This window comes from Nannospalax galili, unplaced genomic scaffold (genome assembly GCF_000622305.1).
Source record: "Nannospalax galili isolate Female #2095 unplaced genomic scaffold, S.galili_v1.0 scaffold281, whole genome shotgun sequence".
In the NCBI taxonomy this organism is placed as follows: domain Eukaryota; kingdom Metazoa; phylum Chordata; class Mammalia; order Rodentia; family Spalacidae; genus Nannospalax; species Nannospalax galili.
The window spans coordinates 10,318,174-10,340,346 of NW_008349068.1; positions in this window are offsets into that span (position 1 = coordinate 10,318,174).

Sequence of the window (22,173 nt, forward strand, 5' to 3'; positions counted from 1 at the left end):
CTAGACAAATGCTCTGCCACTGAGCTACAACGTCAGCCATAGGTTTTATTTTCTTATTTCCATTTTTATTAAAGCTTTACAAATTTCATAGAATATATTTTGATCATGTTATTTAGAACTCCCTCCTCTTTCTGTACCCCTCTTATAGCTCCCCCACCAGATTTCATGCACCTGTCATATATATTAAGGCCTATGGAGTCAATATTTTGTACCCAGATGTCCTTCAGTGTCCATCCATGGAGCCTGATAACTAACCAAGAGATTATTATGGCCTTGTGTCAATATAGCATAGATTATATTCTCACAGGGATGGTTGGAAAATATCAGGCAAGTAGTATAATTGTCTTGTGGAAGAAGTGCATTTTGTGAAGAAACCTACCACAAAAGGACATGTGGACAGTGAAAAGTGTCAGACATCAATAATTTCTGTACCTCCAAAATGGTAATGATGAAGAGAAAATAAAATATACAAATTATTCAATTAATATTGGCTCTTGTTATTTTATCTTATAGATCATAGGAAGCCAACCAAACCAATCATCTGAAACTTACATAGATGAGACTGAATTCTTGATTTTTGCTTCCAAATATTTTCTAGTTGTTACCCATTTTAGCAGGTAACAATTTCATTCTTTCAGTTCCTTAGGTCAAATCATAGAAATCACCAAGTTCTGAAACCAATCTATCAGTAAATTCCATAGCTTTAATTCAGATGCACATTCAGAATCCGACCATTTCCTGCCATCTCCACTATGGCACCCTAGCCCCTCATTAGAGCTTTTGGCTACATGAGTACAGAAATTCCTAATAATTCTATGCATGTTACCTTTACTCCTCTGTATTCTGTTCCCCAAGTCATAGCTGATCTTCCTCTGAAACACATATGTCAGATCATATTATTCCTTGTTTAAAAATCTTCCATTTTTAATCCCTCCTACGTTGAACATACTGTAAATGCCCAAATATTTCAATTGGCCCCCCAGTTTAGATAAAATCCCGTGTCTCTGACCTAAATCCCTACTCCTCTCCATTTCATTTTCCCATGAACCCTTCCACACTTCAGTCAGTTTGTCACTCTTGCTGTCCTGTGACTGTGACAAATACATGCCCACCTTTGCTTGGATGATTGTACTGGCTACTCCATGTGCCCTGAATATATCCAGTGATGACCAACACCTCTGCCTCTTATACATTTGTGCTTAAATGTCACTATCTTGTGAAGGTCTGAGACAACCCCAAACCTTAAGAAGTCCTCCTTCACCTACTTTTTAACTTTGAAAATACTGGACAATATAATGATTTTTACAGTGTATTGTTTATTGCTTTTCTCCCTGCGGAATGCTGGTTGTATGAATACAGAGATCTATATTGAGTTCACAGTCATTTCCAAAGTACCTGGAAGAACACATAACTCAGAACAATTTTGTTGATTAAGGAGTGTAATGCTGTAAAAATATTATCTGACAAACACTGGTGAGTTACTGGCTATGGTAGATTGGAGACAAAATTAATAGCAAGGAAAAAGAGAGCAAATGGACAACCCTGAGGTTTACAATTTAAGTAATCTCCTTTTCTTATAAGAACCGTTCTTGGCATAGAAATACACTGAGCCTACTCATTTGAGTTTTGTGATTTATTCAAATTTATGCCAAATAGAAAATTACCCAATAAACTTGAATAATATCATTAAGTCAATAAGCTTGTATGTAGAAAAGACTGATATGTTTATTCCAAGGTGTCAAAAAATGGAAGAGATCACTGTAAAAACTAATACTGAAATAATACTGAATTCATTTTCCTGTAGATGTTCCACTCAATCTTAGAAGGAGGTCAAGAAATGGTATAGTATAGTTAACTTCCAAACAATAAAATGCTATGTCTCTTCCCCTGCCCATACTTTCTCTATTCTAGATATGCATAATAGCTTAGTATTATATTAAAGAAAGATAGAAGTGATTGATGAGTTAACACAGTTACTATATAAGGAAAACAAATGTTTTATTTTTATACATTTATTATTATTATACGTTATATTACTTACTCAAGATGTATATATTATACAGAAATCAGATTAATGAGAGATAAGGACTAAAACCTAATGTCTGGAAGACTCTGGTAAGGAAGGAAGCAGCATGGAGCCTGCAGTCCTGTTCATGTTGCTGTAGCTCTTATAGCATTATACACAGGGCAGCACTCACAGAAGAGCCTGGAAGGTGTCTGTTGGCAGACTAAATACATAAAGGACTGAGTGTAGTTTCAACAAAGATAAGTAGCAGAAGATTTCAGGCCCGGATCTCCTCAGAGATATCAGTAAATCACAGATCTAAAAACGTGCTGCAGCCAAATACTATTAGCATGGACATCTTTTCATCAGTCACTGCAATTATACCCACAGCATGGTGTGCAAATGGAATCACATTAACCAAAGCCCTGGGGGAAAATCATGTAAGATCAAAATTGTCTCATTGGAAAACACTTCACGAGAAGGACTAAATATGAAGGGATAGCCATGTTTAAGGAATAGATTCTGCCAGAGACAGTTCAGTTCCCCAGAGAGGAAGTAGCACAGGAAAACTGTTTGATCCATGCTCCAGGAGGATATGAGAAAAGTGTTATCTTATTTAAACCAGGAGAGAACAGATCAGTGGAGAAAGCTGCTTGACATGAGTTGTGACAACTTATATGGAGGAGTAAATTTTTTTCTCCACAGTCCCATCTCCTATCATAGAGCCTACAGTTGGTTAAATCTACCTGATTCCAAGGACATACAGTCCATGGAAGCCCACCTTTCAAGGCACAGGGCAGAGGAGAGGATGGAAGAAAAACTGAGCAGGAACAGCTAATCACTCATTTCACTACAGAGATGGTGAAAAGCGATGCCACCATGATTCCTGGTCCTTTGGAAAGAACGGATTAGAACAGTGTCTATCACATATGCAAGTGAGCAGTGACTTCATGGGAACTGTGCGCAGAGCTCCTAGAAAACTTTCTTATGTGTAGTTTAGGTCAAATTGTTTTCTATAATGATAGTGAAAAGAGCATAGAAATAGGTCAAAATGATCAATTAGAAGACAAGTTAATGAATCTTTTAAGACATTTCATCCTGGAAATGGATTATGAAAAATGCCCTTCCATGAATTGCTTACCACTTTGCATTTCTATAAAACCTCATTTTCAATTATTGCCATATGAATATTTTAAGGCTAATTTCACAATTGTAGTGCCAATAATATGTTGCTTGTAATGCTTTCCATTAGTGAAATGCATTTTTCTGAAATACATTAATCCATTTTCATTTTAATTTATATGATGTGAAGCCTTTTATGCCCTCATAATCAGAATTTTATCTGTTTTATTTGTCAATATGCTAAGTATTACTTAATTTTAATTACTCTTCAATGTAGTTTTGTTTCGTTGCTGTCAAAGTCTTGTTTTTTTATGTTAACAAACCCATAGTGTGTATATTTTTAAAAACAGGAGCTATCACATATAATTGCTTTGTTAACTCAGCATATTCTCCCTTCTGTGGTCTGTATAGCATGAGCTAAAAGATTGGAACTAAATTTTCAGGAATTCTTACCATTGGAATCGATCAACAAGAGACTCTTGCACAGGATTTTGGAAGGTACAAGAGAAATGTGAACTTTTCTTCTCCAGGAGAATTTAAGAGGGATGAGGAATTTGGCACCTGGGGTCTGTAGACATCTCTGAGTATTTTCTAGGAAATCATCCTTGGTGCTGGATGCAGCTTTGAGCATCACTGATATTTCCAGTGGTGACTGCAACTTCTGGTCTCTCACAGGTAGAAATGAACCCAAGATTTAGAAGTGGATAGTCTGACTAAATCCCCCCTTTCTTCCTGTGAGTCTGTGATCACCTTACTGTCAAATGATTTCCCATAACAAATGCCTTCTGCTTGAAACACTGCACATTGTTTCTATGTTCCTTGCCACACTTGAACCACTGCAAAAATCAGATTAAAATGTAAGGTGAATACTGTTGAATAATATCTGATAAAACAGACTTCAAATTAAAACTAATTTGAAGAGATAAAGAAGGTCACTTCACTTTAATCAAAGGAATAATTGACCGAGAAGACATTACAATCATGAGCATATATGTACCAAACTCTGGTGCACACAATTTCATAAAACAGTACTACAGTACCGTAAAACACAGCTTAACCCCACTCAGTATTAGTTGGTGACTACAGCATCCCATTATCTCCAAAAGATAGGTCAACTTGCCAAAGAAAAAACAAAGATATCTGAATTAACTGACATCATACATCAAATGTACCTAATAGAAATCTACCTGATATTTCACACAAGCACCAAAGAATACAATTTCTACTCAGTAGCCCATGGAAGTTTCTCTAAAATTGACCATATACTGGGGCATAAAACAAACCTCAGTGAATACAAACAGTAGAAACAATTCCATGCACTTTGTCATAACACAGTAAAATAAAGCTTAAAAACAACAGAAAAAGAAGCTCTAGCAACTACATGAACTCATGGAGACTAAACAACACACTCCTGAATGATGAATAGGCCGAAGAAGAAATTAAGAAAGAAATAAAGTAAAATTAAATGAAAATGATAATACAACACAACAAAACCTCTGGAACACTTTAAGAGCAGCTGTAAGAGGGATGTTTATAGCTCTAATGCCTACATTAAAAAATCAGAAAGAGAACATAGAGATAACATAATTCAAGACTCTGGAAAAGCAAGGACAAACAGACACCCAGCTCAGCAGATAAGAATAAATAACAAAATTCATAGGAGAAATTAACAAAATAGAAACAAAATAGTAGTACTAAGAATCAATAAAGGTAAGAGTTGCTAGGATGAAAAGATAAACAGGACCGACCCTTAGCACAATTAACCAAAAGAAAGAAAGAGCAAATCGAAATTAACAACATTCAAGCTAAAAGGGTAAATACAACAGACACTAAAAAAAAAAATCAAGAATATTAAAAGGGAATATTTTAAAAACCTATACTGTATTAAATTTGAAAATCTAAAAGAAATGGATGAATTTCTAAATTAATGGAAATCACCAAAGCTAAATAAAGAAGAGATCAACAGTTTAAACAGACCCATAACAAATACAGAAATTGAAACAGCAATACAAAACCTCCCAACTAAAAAGCCCAGGCCCAGATTGATTCACAGCAGAATTCTACCAGACATCCAAAAAAGATCTACAAGCAATACTTCTCAAATTATTCATAAAGATAGAAAAAGAAGAACTCCCAAACTCCTTCGATAATTAGCTAGCTGGTTGTACATAAACTAGATGAGCCACTATTGCACCAACAGGAACATCTTGCTTCACATGTTGATAGTGCAGCATGCGGGGTCCTTCGTTGGACAGGAAAATGGGGGACAATTCTCCCCCAGCCATCTGTATAGCGCCTCTGGCACTATGAAAGCCACGCATCCAGTGGCAGGGAGTTTCCAGCTTAGTCCAAGCTTGATTTCGCCTTCTCCCGTGCTCACATCATGCAGCATCTTCAGCAATAGGTCTTACCGTCCACTTCAGGTGTGCGACCAACATTATTGGCAATTGCCTTTATAGTCTTGGGGACCTCTGGGGTCCCTTTGGCCAACTGCTCATAGGGAGGCAACCCATCCCTGGTACTTGCCCATCGCTCTCTTGCAAGGAAAGGCCTGTGTAAGGCCTGTGACAGTGTCCACACAAGTGAGAACATATTTACACTCCTCATTGACTCATTGACTGGCAGGGGCCATATACAATCTACTTGCCAGTCTCTCACAGGGGAAGCTGCCTTGTGCACGTATGCACGTGTCCCATCATGGCGTCCATCCTCTTGGGGCCGTAACCGGGAAAACGTCTCACAGGTGTGGACAACCTGTTGGATGTCAGCATTTTTTTTTTTTTTTGGTCTTTTTGAGACAGGGTCTCCGTGTAGCCCCAGAAGTCCTGGAACTCACTATGTAAACCAGGCTGGCCTTGAACTCACAGAGATCTGCCTGCCTCTGCCTCCCAAGTTCTGGGACTACAGGCGTGCGCCACCACGGATGTCAGCATATTTTACCAGAATGCCATCTGCTTTGGCTATTCTCCATCCTGTGTCAGTTCCTCTGTGGCCTGACTTAGTATGAATCCAGTGAGCTGCTTCTAGGGGAACCTGAGGGCAGACAGCCCTTATCTTGGTGAGGGCATCAGCTTCCTGATTTCTGGGGGGGGGGGGGGGGGCTCACCAGGCAATAGGCAGCCACATGGTAAACTACCAGGGGCACTAGCTCTTCCTGCATTTTATTATATATCTTTCCACATTTGTTGTCCTCATAGGGGCCGTCCCATCACCTGCCAGTTTTCTTTCTCCCACTGAACCATCCATAAGCTTAAACCCTTGAACACAGCCCAACTGTCAGTACAAATTGTAACTGGCCAAGGCTCCCTCATTATTACTATCCATACAGCTCTCAATTCAGCCCACTGACCGCTTTCTCCTCCTCCCCTCTCTGACCATATAATGTCTGTGTTCATCTGTATTGCCACTGCTACCCATTCTTGTCTGGTACCCCTGCTAGTGCAATCAGTATACCAGGCATCAGCTGGAATTGAGGGAGCCCCTTCTAGCACTCGCTCAGGTCTTGCTGGAGGGTCAACTATAGGAGGTGGAGGGAGAGGCTCTGTGCCTTGAAATGACATTGGTCTGAGTACTGCTTGCATGGCATTGGTGATTGGGCTTGCTGACACCACCCCTCACTGTTGCAAATATACATGCCATCTTTGCGGCATTTGGTTTTGGGCCACCCCTGACGGGGTCTTGGCTAACAGGCCCTCCATCCACCTTTTATGGGATATGCGGTTTTTACAGTAATGTGGGTGGGGCCCGTAATGGACTCCACCTGTTACATGCTTTGTACATAGCCAGCAGTTGTTGTTCTAGCGCTGTGTACCAGGACTCCACCCCTTTCCATGACTGGGACCAGAACCCAATTGGGACAGTCTGTTCGGATTGTTGTTGCCACAAGCCCCACCCATAACCTTCAGGGCTCCTGGTGACTTCCAAGAGGAAGGGACACTGAGGTACTGGGGCACACAGCTGCTTAGCTTGCCCAACCAGTACTTTGGCCTGCTCAAAAGCCTCTTTGGACTTTACATCCCAATCCCATGTAGCACCTCTTTTTATTAGATTATACAGGGGGCAGGTAAACTGAGCAAGGTGAGGTATGAAAATTCGCCAATGCCCAAGAAGTCCCCCAAATGCCTGTAACTGCCTAGCATTTATTGGTACAGGTTGTTGTAAGATTTTCTCAACCACCACACTGGGTATCACACGAGTTCTGCCTGACCATAAAACTCCTAAGATTTTTACCACTGTACCTGGCCCTTGTACCTTCTGTGGGTTGATTTCCCATCCTTGCTCCTTCAGGTGCCCTTGCATGTTCCCCAAATGAGTTTCTAAATCTGTAAGGCACTCAGAAGTTAGCATGATGTCATCTATGTAGCGGAACCTCCTTACAGAAGGAGGGTAACTGTCAAAGGGTAACAGTGCCAGGTCCTGGGCCACCATCCCATGACAAACCATGGGGCTGTGGAGGTAACCTCGGGGAAGTACTCTGAAAGTCCATTGTCATTCATGCCACATGAATGCAAATTGATCTTGCGATCCAGCAGCTAGGGGAATACTAAAGAATGCATTAGCAAGGTCCAGGGCAGCTGGAAGGACCCCATTTCCTGTACCAGCTGATCAGTTAGCAGTGCAATGTTGGGCACCACTGCATGAATGGTAGGAACCATCTTATTTAATTCCCAGTAATATACAGTACAGTCATTCTCCAGGAGCCATTTGGCTTCTGGATAGGCCAAATGGGGCTGTTGCTAAGACCTCCATCAGAATGTTGATTTTTCCCTTTCTTTGAATTAAAAGGCGGACTTGAGGAACATCTCCCATTATCTCTAGGTCACTTCCTTCTTCCTCACTACTCGACTCCCAGGTTTTAGGATCCCAGGATGGGCCTTTTATTATCGTTCTGATCTGGGCTTTTTTTTTTTTTTTTTCCCCTTTTGACCTCCTAGATGTAAAAAATGGCATGCCAACACCTCCATCTCCTTTTCTCTCTAATTTACTGGCAAGGTCAGAGGCCAGTACCAAAGAGGCCAGCCTCATATCCCTCTCTCTTTCTAATTTCTCTCTAACATCTTTAGTTTCCCTTCTGGCTAAGGACTCCATCTGGAACAGGTTTCTTATTATAAATAGCAGCGTCCAAGCGGCCTATGCAGCTGCTTTTTGACATTTCTGTCCCTGGTGTGCTATTCCCAGAGATTGCAGAATCTGTTCCAGACCTTCTGCTGTTTTCAAGGCCTCTCCATACTCATGTGGCAGCCCCCATCGGTCAAGCAGGCATGCCACCCCATACCATCTACAAGATGGCTGCCCCCTTGGGATCTCTCCCATCAAACTCAACTGTTTAGAAGGCAATGCCCTAGTTACATATCTCACTGTCTACTGCATTAACCATGCAACTGCAGCCACCCCCACCAAGCCTCTGGGAATGGCCCAAGTTAACATTTCCTCAACCCACACTCTCCCCTCACTCCACTTTATTTCATTTGTTGGTCTCTTTCCCCATATCAGGGACATCATCAGTGCTCTTCTAAAACTCATTCTCAGTTTCATCATATCCTGCCAGCTATGCCAATTGTAAGTCAAATTCACTGCTGGGAGGTGCACATGGCATCCAATCCCCTCCTCCCATGGTCCCTGCAACAACCTGAGGAAAAAGTTCTCCAAACTCTGGTTTGAAGAATTTTAATGAGTTTATTGAGCTTGCTGACTGAGCTTGGGGTGTGTGCGGGGTTTACTGGTGGGCGTCCTCCCATTCATGGCTGTGTTTGAAAGTCCACACCCAGACAAAAATCCTGTGGTTCCAGACAGCCTTACAAAATGGTGAGAGGCCAGCCTCATGGTTTTCCTAGCTTTTATACCCTTAGCCCCTCCCCTGCAAGCAGCTATAGTCACCTGATTGGCTGGAAGAGGGAAGGGAAGTGGCTTCTTTGCAGAGTGTGGGAAGGAGGCGGGTCCATGGCTTGACATCACAGGGTCAGAGGAACATCCTCCCGGTCACACCACTCCTTTTCAATATAGTGCTTGAAACTCTTGCTGGAGCAATAAGACAAGAGAAGGAAATTAAAGGACTACTAATTGGTAAAAAAATAAATAAATAAAAGAGGTTAAATTATACTTTTTTGCAGACGATATATTGTACATAAGAGACCTGAAAAATTCCATCAGAAAATTCATAGAAATGATCAATATTTTCAGCAAAGTATCAAATTACAAAATCAATTTACAAAAATCAGTAGCTTTTCTCTATACCAGTAACAAGCAATCAGAGAAAGCATTCATGGAAATCCTCCCATTCTCAATATACTAAAATTGTATCTAGGAATAAACAAAACCAAAGATAGTAGAGATATTTATAATGAAAATTTTAAATCTTTGAAGAAAGAGATAAAGGAAGACATCAGGAGACGGAAGGACCTCTTGTGCTCATGGATAGGTAGAATTAATATTGTTCTAAAATATTCTTCTAAGAACAATCCATAGATTCAATGCAATGTCAATCAAAATCCCCATGACATTCTTCACAGAACAAGGAAAAAAATCCTAAAATTCATATGGATTCAGAAAGACCCCGTATAGCCAAAGCAATCTCGAGCCAAAAGAGTAATACTAGGGGAAATACCATACTAGACCTCAAACCATATTACAGAACTATAATCACAAAAACAGCAGGGTTCTAGGACAAAATCTGAAACATAGATCAATGGAACATACGAGAGGGCCCAAATATGAGTGCATGCAATTTCACCCACCTGATATTTGACAAAGTTGCCAAGAACACACACTGGAGGAAAGACACTATCTCTCCAACTGTAGAATGAAATTGGACCCTTTTCTTTCACCCTGCACAAACGTCAACTTCGAACAGATCAAAGACTTCAATATAAAACCAGAAATTCTGAAACTGTTTCTGAAGAAAACATAGGCAGTACCCTACAAGATACAGGTGTAGGAAAGGACTTTCTAAATTGGACATCAGTTGCTCAGGCATTAAGGTCAGCAATTGACAAATGAGACCTATTTAAAGAAAAAGCCTCTGTACAGCAAAAGAAACAACCAAGAAAGTGAAGAGGAAACCCACTGAGTGGGAGAAAATCTTCACCAGCTACACATTCGACAGAGGATTAATATCTAGAATATATGAAGAACTCAAAAGTACAAAAAAACAAAAAAATATACAACCCAATAAAAAGATGGGCTAAAGACCTGAACAGAGAGTTCTCAAAGGAAGAAGTAAAATGACTAAGAAACACCTTTAAAAGCTCTTAACATCCTTAGTAATTAAGGAAATGCAAATCAAAACCAAATCAACTTTAATTTCATATTACCCCAGTCATACTGGTTAAGATCAAGAGAGTAAAAGACACCAAACATTGGCTAGGATGTAATGAAAGGGGAACCCTCATTCACTGCTGGTAGGATTGCAAATTCATGCAACCAGTATGGAAAGCAATGTGGCAAACTCTTAGAAAACTAAAATGAATCTACTATATGATCCATTTATACCACTTCTTGGCATATATCCAAAGAACTCATTTTATTGTAGAGATAGTTGTGCATCCGTTTTCATTGCTGCCCTTTTTACAATAGCTAAGAAATGGAAGCAACATAAATGTCCCTCAACTGATGAATGGATAGTGAAAATGTGGTACATTTACACAATGGAGTTCTACTGAGTGGTAAAGAAAGATGAGATCATGAAATTTACAAGTAAAAGGACAGAACTAGAAACTGTTATACTAAGTAAAGTAACACAGACTCAAAAAAACAAGCTATGTATGCTCTCTCTCATTTGTGGATCTTAACAACAATTGCTTATCTGTGAGTATAAATGCTGGTAGAACTACAGGAGCCAGGTAAATAGAAAGGAACCACCAAGGTAAAGGGAAAGAAAGAGCCCCAGGTTGAAAGACAGTAGCAAACAGATGTTACCAAGGGGGAAATGGGGAAAATGGGGTTATTCAATTGGGAAGGGAGGAGGGAAGGGCATACAAGGAACTGCAGGGTAAAGGGGAATAAGGAACTCAAGAGAGGGATACAATGGGAGGCAGGTAATATTAAGGGGAAAATGGGAGTACTTTAACCGAGGAGGGAGGTTAAACAGGGAGAGAGAAGAGAGAGACGCATAGGTGGTGTGAAAAAACAGAGCAAAATGTATTGACTCAAAAACCTACTGAAAAATACACATCCACTATCTCAACCTGAGTGCACGTGTGCACCTCAAGGCTGTGTAACAAAAACACAGGGTCAAACAGGAGAAACCGCCCTTCAAGTTGTTGGTCATTGTAGGCCACGAGATTCCCAAAAATAACACAGGCTATTGCCACAGCCCTTGATTACCTCCCAGAGCCTGAAGGTAAGATCCTATTGCTGAAGACAGGACATACTTCTGGCATAGAACTTGGAACGCTGGAGCTGGAACTGACCTGGAAGCCTCTGCTCTGAAAACTAGTTCTCATAGTTCCAGAGGATACTATGCAAGCTGCCAAGGGAGAAAATTAAATCAATGGTCCAACCCCAGCTTCAAGGCCTAATAACCAACACAACAAACTATAGTGGTGCAGTAGTGGCACTTTTATCTTGGCGCGATCAACAGTTACCTAGCTGGACATAAAGCTTTCTCAATGGAAGCAATCTCATGGGTGGCATTGCATACATAACCAAATACACATGGCTGGAGTGATCATAGATCCTAGAGAAAACCCTATCTTTGTCATATCTCTAGACAAATGAAATTTCTTACCATATGCTAAATATGGATCCTCATATTTACAGAAAAGCATACCATACACCACTCATTAACGAAGCTTCTTTTTGAAATAGATGGAGGATATTGCAGAATCTCACAACTAATCAAACATAGAAAAACATATGCCTGAGAGATGCCCAGTACTAGGTGACACATCTAGAGTTGAACCTCTACACCTAAGATTCTTGGAAGATAGCAGAACAAGGGGTTTAGGGAAAACTAATGCATCCCTCAACTCTGACCAGTGAATATTCCTCATTCAACAGAGTGCAATGAACACAGGTCACAACTGGCCAAGTTTTAAATAGCAGGAGCCTGCAGAGTGTGTGTCCCTGGATAGGACTCCTATATTAAACCTCACCCATGGCTCAGAGACCATTGCAGAAACAGGAGCAGAAAGACTGTAAGAGCCAGGACTGGTTTATGAACATAGGGAAGCAGAGGTTTTCAGGCCACTGGAATCTTGCACATATGAACTTGTGACAATGGCGGCATCAAGCAAAGGACCCAAGCCAACTCAATCAGAAAAAGACCCAGAGTGGAGTGAGAGAAATGAGTGGTAGGCCACCCCTCGAATGCTAACTATTGAAGAATTATTGCTACTGAGTGAGGGAGAGTATGCCTTACTTACATCTCTAGGTAGGCTGATTAGGCTCCAGTGGATGAATTTGTATTGATGGAAATCCGGGTATAAATGCTTGGCTGAAATTTTTTACTGCCTACTAAATATAGATCTTTATATTTTACAGATATGTATACCATCATCACTCATCAAAGAAGCTTCTTTTTACAACAGATGGAGGCCATTACAGAGTTCCACAACTGGTCACACACAGAATATATAGCTGAGAGATGGCCACTCTAAGTAACACATCTACAATGGAACCTCTACACCTAAGATTCATGGAACACAGGGGAACAGGGGGAGAGGAGAATACTAACACATCCCTCAACTCTCACCAGTGAAGCTTCCTCACACAACAGAATGTGATGCACAGAGAAGGCCATTACTGGCCAAGGTGTAGAGAATTAAGACTGCAGAGTGTGTGTCTCTGTATAGCTCTCTTATATTAGACCTCATCCACCTATGATTCAGGGACTGTTGCAAAAGAGGGGATGGAAAGAGTTGGGGGGTGCACGAACATAAGAAAACAGAGGCTTTCATGCCTCTGGGAACTTGTTTATATAAACTTGCAGAAATGGTGAAACTATGCACAAGACCCATACTCTCTGAATCAGACAAAAACCCAGCATAAAACTGGGGAAATGGGCAGAGGCCCCAACCTTAGACCAGGAACTCATGGCAACTGATTGCTACTGGATGAGGGAGAATTGATCTTCATTAAGGGAGTGATTCTAGATAGGCTAACAAGACTCCAGTGAATGAACTTGCACCAAGGGACACCTAGGTACAAAAACTTGACAGGATAGACCTTAACATATATGACAGAATACGTGAAATCCAGTGCAGGGGCTATGGGGAGTATGGCTGGGGAATGGGGTCTAAATATGATTAAGTTTTATTGTATTAAATGCACAAAACCTCAATAAAAATTATACATAAAAAAGTATCCCACAGTTCTACCTAGAACTTTATCTGTATCTCTGTGATTTTAACATTTGTATTGTATTTGCACACACTTAATCCTGTGTAAGTGAAGATCTTCCAGAAGGGAGGATTTCTAGTTTTTATTGTTCATTTACTATACTCTCTAACATAATGTAAACATCTAAAAATACAAGAAATGAAGCTTAATACAAATAGGACTGTGATATCAAAGCAGAGTTTACATGCACTGATTTACCATGATGATCTGCCAAATCTTCTAACTAAGCATTCAAATGATTTCCTTTAAATTGAATATATTAATTATAAATAAAATTTCAGCTCTAAAAAGTAAATTTCTGCACAGTAATTCAATGGCGCAAACAGGTATATGAAAATATGCTGATTATCATTAATCATCGAAAAATGCAAATCAAACCACAATGAGCAATTACCTCATGCCTTTCAAGATAGGTATTTCCAGAAAAGGAAAATATGTCAAGTCTCCACAGAGAAAACCCTTACGCATTATTGGCAGGGATGCAGAGCTATATAATCATTAGGGAAAACAGTATGGAATTTCCTAAAATTTAAAAATAGAAATACCTCATGGTCTCCCTTTAGATATATATTCAAAGGCAATAAATCAGAATCATTTACATCTACAGCAGCATTGCTCACAACTGTAAACTATGGAAATGACCTAAGTGTCTATCTTAGGCAAATGAAGAAAGAAAATATGGTATGATATAATACGCACACCTCATTTTCTCTATTCAGCTTTCTATTAATTCTTTCAGAATTTTATATAATGAATTTTGATCATATTCACCCTTAACCTCTCAAATCCACCTTCACCTCCCTAACCCTCCAACTTCATGCCCTTTAAAAAAAATTTAATTTAATATCCCATTGACTTCAATTTGTGCTGTCCATATACTTCCAGGTTTGGGGCCATCCACTGGAGCATGGTCTACGGATGAGGGGCACCACCCTTAAAGAAAACTGACCCCTCCCCTCAACCCCCAGGATCCATCAACTGTCTATAGCTCCTCAGTTAGAGTTGGGGGCTCATGAGCTACTTCCCATTCCAGCTGGAATGTTGTTTGGTTTGATCTTGTGCAGATCTTGTGCAGGCAACCATAACTGCTGTGAAATCATGAGTGCAGTGGTCTTGCACACCCAGAAGACACTTTTGCACAGGTTCTCCCTGACCTATGGATCTAACAGTTTTTCTACCCCCTCTTCTGCAATAGTCCCTGAGCCTTGAGGGTGGGTGCTATAGACGCCCCATTTGTGGCTGAGGTCTCCATAGTCAGTTTCTGAGTTAACCACCACCTACTGCACAAAGAAACTTCTCTGCTGCGGTCTGAAAGCTGCACTAATCCTGGGTCAGGACTGGTCTCTTCTCCCTGGGTCCATGGCAATCACTGCAGCTATTGGGAGATGTGGAACTTCCTGAAAGCCTGTGGGCCTAACCAGAAGTCAATTCTGCTCTGTACCCTTAGTCCTTTCTCTGAAGTCACTACAAAATATGTTTTATTCAGCTTTTTAAAATGTAAAAATTCTGCTATTGGTGTAAACATGGATAACACAGGATCACATCATGCTAAGAACATTATGCCAGGCATGATAAAACCAAAGATCAAAGAGCACATGAAAGGGGGGAGGGAATGGCAGTGGGAGGATAGAAGAGGGAGTGGAGGAGAAGAAATGGAGAATGGGGAGAGAGCTGATGATCTACTTTTTAAACATTAAAAGTAAAGAAAAACAATTTAAATGAGTGGAATATTTCTGTGAGCCTAAAATAACTGAATTATAAACAATAAAAACACAGTAATTTAAAAGTTAATTAAAATCTCCTGCAGTTACACAAAACCTCCTTTCAGTTACAGAAGCTAGAGCTCTAATGTACACCAATGTTACTATTAAAAGTACCTAAATATATCCTTGAAACTTGCTAGCAGTGTAACACTTAAGTCTTATACTATAATAAACGAAGACAGATGAACACATACAGAAAATGAACTGGCAACTATAAGTTATAGATATGTTAATTAGTATTATGATGATTAATTCACAAAGTATGTGTATACCAAATCACCAAACTATAATCTTTATATATAGATTTTTAGTATCAAGTATAGTTCAATAAAATTTTGTCAAAAAATTAGTGTAATGTTTTATCTGACCACTAGACTACAGAGTTGATGTAGTAATTGGTAATTAATACTGAAAGGGAGATCAGAGAGATGGACATGTACTTGCATAGAAAGTGAAAGAACAGTGGGAATTAAAAGATTGATTTCCTAAGCAAATTTAAATAAGAAGCACAGGTTTTATAATGGTCATCTGAATATTTATTGGAAAGTACTAATATGATTTCCTGAAGGAAAAATGCATCTAAACTGAATATTTTTCTTAACTTAGAAACCAACTGGCACTTTCTGAGAGTTCCGTATTTTTTTAAAAGCCACTAAATATACTATTCTTTATATGAGAAAGGCCATGGTTCGTCTTGAGGGTCATTTGAAAAAGTGAAATTTCAGAAATTTACCAAAGGTAAAAAACATGGTGTCTTCCCATAAACTAGCATATTGAAAACACCTTTTAAAAATTTCCAGCATTCTGCTCAATAAGAAATGTTTGAAGTGAAAATAATTTGAACTCTTGCAGTTTCCTGAGAATGCAGGCACACTGTTCTAATAAACACTTATATGGTGAGTTACTGACAGGTCACTATAATTCAGCCATTAGTTTTGAGTAGCCCAGGTACTTAGAAAGAGAAGTGTTGTTGAAATTGTCAATAATACGCTAACCTAAGACAAATATTTCCACACTTTCTGGCATAAAGCAGTCCCAATTAAAAGGCTCAGCTTTACCTTGCACTATGTAATCATAGTTTTCAACACAAATCTAGGAAATTGAGTTTCTGAAAATAGAATGATAACAATGATGCCTCTGCTCAGATAGATAATGGTGTCTGGAATGTTTTTCCACATAATCACTTTGATGAAAATTATTGAATCACCTCTAAACTAAATAACTAAAAAGAACTTCATTTGTTATGGTATACAGTGATATAAAATTAGGGACTGGAGAGATGGCTCAGTGATTAAGAGCACTGACTGCTCTTGCAGAGGACCCAGGTTTGATTCCCAGCACCCACATGGAGGCTACAAACCGCCCTTAACTGCAGTTCCAGGGGAATCTGAAGCCCTCTTCTGACCTCCACGGCATTGCACGAAATGGGTGCATTCACATACATGGAGGCAATACACGCATACACATAAAATAAAAATAATAAACAAAATATTTTTTAAAAAAGAAAGTAAAAATTTAAAGTAGATGACTTACAAAGAAGAAAGAAAAAAATTGTGGAAAATTAAAGAGAACATGAATTTTTTTTAAATTTATTTGTGTACATGCACACACATGTACACACATGCACATGAAGGGCAATGAAATCACCTATACATGTGTGTACAGAGACCAGAAGTTGATAATGTGTGTCTTCCTCTATCACTCTCCACTTTATTTTTTAAAATACTTTATTATTTTTATTTTATGTATATGAGTGTATTGCCTGCATGTACGTGCATGCACCCATGTCATGCAGTGCCTCAGAGGACAGAAGAGGGCTTTGGATTCCCCTGGAATTGGAGTCAAGGACAGCTCACAGCTGCCATGTGGATGCTAGGAATCAAACCTCTTCAAGAGCAGTTAGTGCTCTTAACCACTGAGCCATCTCTCCAGCTCCTTCACCTTATTTTTAAGATATTTTTTATTGATTTGAGAATTTCATACAATGTATTTCGATCATAGTCAGGCCCCTTCCCCCGTCTCCACCCCAATCTTTCCACCATCCCCACCTTCATGTCCTCTATTATCATCTTTTTTTAAGGCCTATGTAATTTTCAGAGTGCTCTCAAATGTGGGTCTATCTCTTGGAGTCTGGTCAATATGCCCAGTGTCACACCTGTAAGGAAAAGCCTGCTCTCTCTTCCCAGCATTCCCTATCAAGATCTGCCTTAAATTTTTGAGACAGGGTCTCTTACTGAACTGGGGATTACTAATATGGCTAGATTAATTGGCTGACCACAAGTCCACTGGGATCTGCTTGTCTCTCCCCACAGCATGGGGGTTACAAGGCTGTGTGTCTACATCCCTTTAAGGTAGGAACTTAAATATAATGTGCAAAAATATAATTTAGACACAAAAAAGACAAAATTGGCATCTGCAGGGCAGAGATACTCTTCTTTTGCCTAATCTGGGCCAATCAATGCCACCAATTTTTCTCCTTTTGAAGTGAAAGGTTGGGGGAATGGTTGAGTACAATTAGCAAGTATTTACTCAGTTTTCAAGGTCAGAAAAATATTGGGAGCTGCTTTGTAGAAAGCTTAGTTATGAAAGAAAGCATGAGCTGTTAACGCTTTAAAATAACAGTATCAATTATGTAAGTAAATGACTGTTAGTCAAACTCAATATAAATATGAATGGGCAGTTCCAGCATAAAAATGAACATGTACAAGTCAGTGAAGCTATCTGAACCTCACCTTTCCTGCTTGTAAAAGGGGTGAAATAATTCTAAAACAAAGAATACACAGTAAATTTCTATACAGTGAAACAAAAATGCTAATTCCTGATTGTGATGGTACCCTGTTGTCTATTTGACAGGATGTAGAATCACCAAGGAGACAAGCCTGCAGGCACACTTGACAGGGATGATTTAGATTAGGTTAGCCTTTGGGCATGTCTGTGAGGGATTATCTTGAATAGGTTAATGAGGTGAGAAGATCCACCTTAATAGTGGGTGGCCCATTCCCTGGACTTTGGTACTACATAAAAAAACAAAGCAAACAAACAACAAGGAACAAGTTGAGCACAAGCTTGCATCACTCTCTCTTTCCTGAGAAGCAGGAGATTGTGGATGCAATGTGACCACTACCTGAAGCTCCTACGGTCATGACTTCTCCCCACCATGATGGACTATAACCTCAACCAAAGCAAATCCCTCATTCCAACGTTACTAGTGTCAGAGTATTTTATCACAGCAACAGAAAAATTAAATCAGTGATCCATAATTAATGTCTTCATTTTACTTTCTAACATGACCATGTGTTACACATGGGTAGTTGTCTTTTTACCTTTGAGGAACTTGATTGGGAACTTTAGATTGACAAATAACACATCAAAATAATTTTTTAAAAAAATTTAGAAAATAGTAATTCATCCCAATATACTTGTGAGGCTATCAGATTTTAATATGTCACTGATAGCAAGTGAATCATGCTTATATTTCCAAAATAACTGCCACTTGGTAGGGGAGATCAAATTCATTCAAGTTTTTAAATAAACCATGGTATAAAAAAAAAAGATAGAAATTAAAAGGTTACTCACTTCTCAGTGTTGGGAACAAGAAAGAATATCATGATGCATGATTTTGAAAACTCTACATGTTGGTGTGTATAAAAAAAAAAAAAAAAAACCTCTGCTGGAAATAAAAAAGTTTTAGTTTTCTTTGTTAGGTTTTTTTTTCTGCCTGTTTGAATTTACTACACATGGATGATTAACCCAATTGAAATATTAAGAATTAAGGTGCTGTAACTCCCCTCTCCTGGACCCTCGACCCCTGACTCAGTTGATTTACGACATGTCCCGTAGGCATGTTTACACATACCAGATAACAGATGAGGAACAAAGGGGAAGACGGCACCAGGCTTGCACCAGACCTACCCTTCCTGGAAAAGACATTTAGCAGAAACTATAATTGTTAAAGGTGATTGATTAAAGGGTTTGTTGAGGAATGCACAGGTTATTGAGTAACGGCCGTGCAGGCCTATATAATCTGTTCTTGAAACTGACTGGGGGTCGATCGTTCTGACCAGACCTGCGTGTCTTGGAAAGCCGGTCGGCCCCAGCTAGCTGGAAAATAAAACTCTGCTTGATTTTTACATCTCCAATCCCGTGTGCTTGTTTTCTGGAGGGGACCCATCAAATCACGGACCCTAACATCAGAACTATCCTTAAACTAAGTTCCATGATCAGAATTGCAATGCCATTATTTTTAAATAAAATGTACACATTTTAATTCTATTTTGATGGGATTTTTTGCAAAAAGTAGCTTAAACTGTTTTCTAGATCAATGTGTATAAAATACAAAAACATGTGCTGTTTCCCATATCTAGAAAAGTTTCATTCATGAAGAGCTGCCCATTTACATTTGGGACCTTGTAATACAGGGCTTCAGAGATGACTCAGCAGTCAAGAGCACTGACTGCTCTTGAAGAGGACCCAAGTTGGTTTCCCAGCACCTACATGGCAGCTAACAACAGTATGTAACTCCAGTTCCAGGGGATCTGACACCATCTTTGCCCTCTACAAGCATTGCACAACATGAGTGTACTTGCATACATGCAGCCTGCAGACAAAAACCCCCTGCATATAAAATAAAAATAAATTTAAAAAATGACTTTGCAATCCATTGCCAGATTTTCTTCTTATAAGTCTGTTATTGTTAAGCATCACATCAATGAACAAAACTCTCTTAATCATACAGCCTGGGAGAAAGCTAAGCAAGCTAAATAGATTTTCTAAAGATACATATATATATATGTATATATACATAATTTTTTTGTAGAGCTCTATCACAGTTTACCCTAATCTGCTTATTTGTGATTGCCTTAAGAATCATTTCATGCTATTTAATCTACTTGTGATACTTAATGGCACTGTTGTTATATAAATGTAATTAAGTTTACAGCCAATCTCTGTATGAATTCTTTATACTAATGCTCAGATTTTCTCACCATAAAATAACACTTCCATCCTAAATCTTTAAGAAAATAATATTAATAAATAGAGATTGAAAGACCATAAAAGGAAAACAAAGATGTAAATATATTTTCAGAGATAAAATGATTATGCATAGCTATAGCAAAAACAGCAAAATTTTGTAAGTCACAAGACAGTATAGTTCCCATAGTCATTATGTATCTATATTTATAGTCTCTCCTTTGACATATTTAACTTCTCCAAATCTGACATTTTGAGGCAATTGAAATGCATGGCAGAATTTCAGACATGTTGAAGATTACGTTCGTCCACCCTTACTTATATTTTCAGTACACACAGATCTCCACATCAGGGATTCAAACTATGTTTGTGGATAAATATATTAATGTGTGAATTTAGTCTAATGTTTCTCAGTCTTTAACACAGAGAAAAATGATGATTTTACAAAGCACTCTTGGATAAACAGAGACATCTACTCATAGCCAGGGGTCACTAGGAAAAGCATGGAACTACTGTGCTGTCTAAAAGAGAATGAAATGGCCAATTATAGAGTGATTTACTCATAATGTGGGAAGGTCATGCTGTAGTAATTAAAATGAATGGATTAAATAGAAATGTGTCTGTTCCTCTATATATGTACTTCAAAAATATTACCTTTCACTTTTCAAAAATAATGTGTTACACTGTGAAAATAGAAAACCACACAATGCAACAGAACAGAATGATTACAGACACATCCACATTAAATGATTACAATATACGTCCTGCTGCCTTGAAAGCTTATGCCACTATATTTTAACATGTCTGTAATAGCTCTTGATGTGCCAAGTAGGGAGCTCACAGCTGACATTTTGTAGAAGACATGTCATGGATCACCTGGAACACTGTATATTCTTGCGTGTTCATACTGAGCATCCATGGCTAACAGTGTATCCAACATGGAGGTATGAACACTTCTCCAGTCTCCTTAGTCCTACTTATATCTTTTAGAAGCCATTGATTCAGTAAATAATATCCATATTATAAAGTATTTCTGTTACTATAACATCACACACCATTTTATAAATGAGAGGACAGGTGAAGAGGAATCGTATACTCTAGCCATCCCCCTCTGACTAGTCAATGGCAGAAGAAAGCAGAGACAAAGCTACAAACCTTTGCTGAGAGCCCTTGAAAGATGCTAATCCCAGCTATCTTAAAACAAAGACAGAACCTTCTAAAAGAAGTTAATTTGTTCTCAATAAAATTTAACTGAAAATACAAGAAAAAAATACTATTTTTTAAAATTTGTTTTTATTGAAGTCTTGTGTATTTTATACAGAACATGTCAATCAATCTTAATCATCTTTATACCCCTGTCCCCACTGGCACCCTCCCATAGCCACCACCCCCTACTGGAATTCATACATTCTTTCATATGTGTTAAGGCCTATTGTGTCAACTTAGTGTTCCCAGACACTTTCCTCAGTGAAAGTTCGTCTACTTTTTTTGTTGAGACAGTCTTCCTAGTAACCCCAGCTGGCCGAAAATTTGCTATGTAGATCAGAGTGGCTTTGTTCTCACAGAGATCCTCCGGACACTGCCTCCTGAATGCTGAAATTAAAGGCATGTGCCATTAGCACCCAGCTGAATAAAGGTACATTTTATAAGCTAATATAGATTTTTAATGTCAAATTTAATGTGAAAATAAGTTTGTTTTATTATATGTGCAAATGAGTCTTAATTATACTCTAATATATGCAGCAATAATATGAAATCAGAGCTGTACTAAGCATTCTTTGTAGTTGAATATTGCCTGTGATGTCTCAGTACCCTCAAGAGACTATACTACTATTTGGATTTTGAGTGTCTGGCATAAGGAACCTTAGATGTTCGAGCAGATTCAGTTCATCCTTCAAAGTCAGGACTTTTAAGTACTAACCCAGATCAGGAATCCATCCTACATTCTGTGATTTTTGTTAGTACTAAATTTTG